Source organism: Equus asinus, chromosome 2, assembly GCF_041296235.1.
Source record: "Equus asinus isolate D_3611 breed Donkey chromosome 2, EquAss-T2T_v2, whole genome shotgun sequence".
In the NCBI taxonomy this organism is placed as follows: domain Eukaryota; kingdom Metazoa; phylum Chordata; class Mammalia; order Perissodactyla; family Equidae; genus Equus; species Equus asinus.
The window spans coordinates 142573169-142578509 of record NC_091791.1 but is presented as its reverse complement, the minus strand read 5'-3'; positions in this window follow the sequence as shown (position 1 = coordinate 142578509).

Here is a 5341-nt window from a genome sequence, read left to right as displayed (position 1 = left end):
CGCGGCCTGGGGGCGGCCCCCCGCCCGGGGCCGGCATGTGCGGAGGGCGAGTGCGCCGCCGCCGCCGCCTCCCACTCCTTCTTCTTCGCCGCCGCCGCCGCCTCAGGAGCCGCTGACAGGGAGGCAGGCGCGGGCTGCCGGCCCTGGCGGCGCCCTCACAGCGCCCTCTGAGGAGGAGGGCCGCGCTCCCGCCGCTCCCGAGTCGCAGACACAAAAGCCCCCAGCCTGCAGCCGCCTGCACGACCCGCGCTGGGGCGGGCGAGGGACGTGGCGCGGCCCCGCGGCTTCCCCGCCCTGCGCTCCCCGGCCCCGCGCGGCGACGGACTTCGGGGGCGGGGGCCGCTGCCTCGTCCCGCCGCGCCCGCCGCCGCCTCGCGCTCCGCCTCGGCCCAGCCCCCACGGCCCGCGCGCGCCGCTCCTCCGCGCCGGGGCTCACGGGCCCGCGGCCCTCGCGGCCGGGGCGGGCAGCGCGCGCGAGGGGCCGCCCCGCCCTCCCCCGCGGCCCGCCAGGCCCGGGGACGCCGGCTCCGCGGCCCGCGCGCCACGGCCGGGCTCCTGCGAGGAAATGGCATCCCCGAAGTTCGGCGGAGGCCACGGCGGGCATCTTGGCCTCGCAGCCAGGGATGTGAGAGGCGAACGCCCGATCCGAGAAAACTTTGCAGGCGGGAGCCGGCGAGTTCTCGGCTGGCCTGTGGAGACCCCAATTCCCCGATTCCGTGTCCGTGCTCTGGACACCTGTTTGTGAGATTCCCAACTTCGAGTTCTAACCACTCGACTCTTCGAGAAAGAGCGATGCGGAATTAATACAAGAAAGGAGAGTGGGTAGAAGCAGTGAAACGTTTGGACCGGATTTAGACGTTAAATTTTAGGAGAAGGACCCCCCAATGTCCTTGTAGGTTGGATTTGGTCATTGATTCCACATCCATCACTTGGGCTGTGTGACCTGAGGCAATTTAGGAAGCCTCTCTGAGTCTCAGATTTCGGATCCTTTAAAGGGCAGTGGGGCTACAGCTCTGAGGTCTCCTGGCTCTTACATTCTTTGGCTTAACTTCTCTGAAATGGTTCTGTTTGTCGTCAAGTCTCCCAGTTATCCTACTAAAGAGAATCTGTAAGTGCAGACTCTCATCTTCAATCAGTGAGACAGTGGGTTTGTTTTGATGTCAGAATCACTAAAAAGCACTCATTAATCATATGAGGACTTAGAACTAACCACAAATAGGAGTCTTATCCTTCCGGAGGCAAGACCCATAGATGTCGTTTAACTGCACGTAGAATGTCAGGGAGAACAGATGTGAACATGAAGCCAGTGTGCAGTTTTAACAGACTAGCACCACAGCGCTGGAATTGCTTTAAAAGACATTATATGACGTGGTCAGGGAACAAATGTTACCCTTTCTTTAATTAGTTTGGGGGGAAATTCCTGATTAGAAGATTCAGACAAAGATAGACTGGGGAAATTTTTCCTAGAGGAGGCACATCGGAGAAGCCTCCCCCCAACTAGAATGTAAGCTCCATGCAGGCAGGAATTTCAGCCAGTTGGCTAGAGTATCCTCTGGGACCTAGCAATGACTGTCAAAGTATTCAAAAAGAAATTGTGTTGAATGAATGCATGAATAAACATCTGGAAGTGGCCCTGGGACGACTGGATTGACAGGGTTTTAGAAAGTGTGATAAAGACCAAGCAAATGCTAAGTATGATAAAGCAAATTGGATCTTACACTCCACCTTACAGGGTTGTTGAGAGAAGATGGGAAAGCACTTTGAAAATACCAGTCAATATGGAAACCTAGAGTTTTTATTATATAATCCTTAGTGCAAGGAGAGTGGTTGAGGAAAATCGTTGCTTGGAGATTTTGAATTTTCTGTTTTAATTCCCTAAAGCCAGAGACTCAGAAGTATGTAAATCAAGAAAAACGAATTGGCCTCTCATTAATGATTCATCAAGAATAAAAAGACCGTCTTACTTGGCCATGGATTTTTAGATCAATTTGACTTCCAAATCCTGACTGCTTACTTGCTACATATCAGATTTACCTGGAGAGCATTTTAAAATTTCAGATTCCCAAGATTTGCTGAATCAGAATCTCTGGGAATGGAGTCTGGAAATCTGCTTTTAAATGTTCTCCAGATGATTCTACAGCAATGAGCATTGTGCATTATACTCTTTATGTCCCCAGTATGACAGAATTCCTAACAAAAATATCCCTTCACCTTGCTATTGTAGTCTTTATCCATGGGACTTGGTTATGAGTTCCAGAGTCTGATACAGAGAGATGCAGATAAATCTATTGCTGGTGGGCATACCCCACTATTTAAAAATACATGCTCACTCATGCCTAAAACTCAGGAGAAGGCACAGCTTAGGCTAGAGCAAGGGTCAGCAAACTTTTTCTGTGGAGTGCCAGATAAATATAGGTTTTGCAAGCCAAACATTTTCTGTCACACCTACTCAATTCTGCTGTTGTAGAAGGAAAACAGCCACAGACAATATGTAAACAAGTGGGTGTGGCTGTGTTCCAATAAAACTTTATTTATAAAAACAGGCACTGTGCTGAATTTGGCCCACAGGCTGTAATCGGCTGACCCCTAGGCTAGAACTTGGATCACATAAACGACTTGGGAGCTCAGGGCACAGGCCTAGGCTGCAGATACAAATTAAGGAGTCATTACCTAAGAGTGGATAAACTCACCCAGGACCAATGAGAAATAAGAGCTAAGAATAGAATCCAGGGAAACACTGACATTTTAAAGGTTGGACAGAGATAGAGAAGCCTGTAAAGGAAATTGAGAAGGAATGAAAAAACAAAAACAAAACCAGGAGTATCGAGGCAATCAAGAAAAAGGAGAAATGATCAACATTATTACATGCTGCAGAAAGAAGTACTCATTTCTATCACCAGACATCCTTCGCCTGGAATTTACTTAAGCTCCTTGTTTTCTTGTATTTTGAAACATTTTATAGTCTTTGTTTTTAATATTTTACATCTCAAATTTTACCTGTTTATATTGTGGAAATTAGCATATTGGGGCTTTTAAAGCATAAAGACTCTAATATAAATTGGTTTAGATTAACATGTAAACTTTTTTCAGAAAAAAAGTTGATAGAAGTTCTATTTTCAAACATTTAAAATAATAGATTTGTTTTTAAATTGAATAGAAATAAAAATCAAACCCAACTGTTTGATCCAAACCTAGGTGTTTGGAAGTTTTGCAACATTGGTTTGAATGCTTTCATGATATAACTGAAATTGTGGTCAGTTTAGCAACCTCCATACATTGTTAAACCACATCCCAAAGCCCTTTCTTGACAAGTATAGATGGGCTATCAAAAGCTCAGAGTTGAGGGAATGACAACAGCAAACTTTGGGGGATGGTTTATATGAGTCAGGATTCAATCAGGACACAAAAAGCACACAATTTAAGCAGGGTAAGTTTAATGCAAAGAATTATTAGCTACAGTAGGAGATTGCAATAAGGAGGGATTGGATAGTAAGAAGTAAAGAGAATGCTAAAGAATACGAGAAAAGCAGATATAAGGAGGAGCCACTATACTTAAAGTTGAGATAGAGGACCCAAAGAAGAGGCCCCTCCCTCTCCAGGCTGAGATCCTGACCTTATTGGAGAGTGCACAGCCCTGCAGTTTGAGGAGAGTGTCAGAGGAAGCAGCTGTCCCCTGAATGCTGTCTGTATCACAGGATCCTGGCAGTGGAGGTAAGTTGCCAGCACTGCAGGAGCTGGACGCTGGAGAAGCCACGCATGCTGCTGGAGCCTACCAAGAGGAGCAACCGAGACGGGAAGAAAAGCCCCTTCCTTCTGCAATCTCTCTCCAGCACCCTCTACTGACAAAGTATAGCATCATGCCATTTGGCAAAGGAAAAATATTTAAAGGGTCTGTCTCTATTTTTGGAGAGCGGGCAATGAAGGGTAAATTGGGGTTGAGAAGCATAAATTGAATACTGACACAATGATAGTGCGTACTTTAGCCTAGCAAAGCTCCCTGAGTGACCTTATATCAGCAGCACCTTTGGTTCTGGAATATGCTCTGTCCTAAAATGCTACCTGCCAATTTATTGTTGTCTTGTCCTAAATGTATATTTTCCAGGCTATGAAATATAGGGCAAGTTTTAGTTCAAAATACCCTTGAACTCATTCTCTTTAACCTCTTATGTCCCATCCATCACCAGATTCCATAAATTTTACCTCCTAAATATATCTCAGATGTGTCCGTTCTCTATCCCCACTGCCACCACTCAAGTCCAGCCATGAGAATTTATCTATTTTCTGGACTAATACAATAATTACCCAATAGTTTCCCCCACATCCACCTTAACCTCTATTCAATCCATTTCCCACTCTGTAGCTGGAGTGCTCTTTTTTCTTTTTTTTAAATAACTACAGATTCACAGAAGGTTGCAAAGTAATATACAGAGAAGTCCTGTGCATTCTTCCCCCAGTCTCCCCCAAAGTTAACATCATGTACAACTATAGTACAATATCAAAACCAAGAAACTGACATTGTTACAATCCATAGAGCTTATTTCAGGTTTTACCAGTTAGACGTGCATGGGTGTGTGTGTGTGTGTGTGTCTGTGTATGTAGCTCTGTGCAGTTTTAGCACATGTGTAGCCTTGCATAACCACCACCACAATCTAGATACTCAACTGTGCCATCACCACGAGACTCCCTAATAACGACTCCCTTGTGTTATCCCTTTATATCCACTCCCCTGATCCCTAACCCCTAAGTGGCAGCCACTAATCTATTCTGCATTTTAATAATTATGTTATTTCATGAAGGTTACACAAATGAAATCATGCAGTATGTATCCTTTTGAGATTTTTTTTTTTCACTTGGCATAATTTCCTTGAAATTCATCCAAGTTGTTGTGTGTGTCAGTGTTTCGCTCCTTTTTACTCCTTAGTAGTATTCTGTGGCATGGAGGTACCTCAATTAGGTAAACCATTCATCCATTGAAGGAATACATGGGTCATTTCTACTTTTTAACTATTATGAATAAAGCCATTATGAACATTCACGTACAAAGTTCCTGCATGAAAATAAGTCTTCATTTTTCTGGGATAAATGCCCAAGAATGCAATTGCTGGGTCATATGGTAAATCCATTTTTAGTTTGAAAGGAACTGCCAAACTATTTTCCAGAGTGCAGAGTGCTCTTTTGAAAACACAAATCTCATCCTGTCATCACTTTAGAAAAACCTCCTCAATGGCTTCCCACTGCTATTATAATTAAGACTAGATAGTTTTTTAACATGGACTATAAGGCTTATATAGCATGATTTCCACTGATTTCTCCAACCTCATCCTGTAGCACTCCCCTTGCT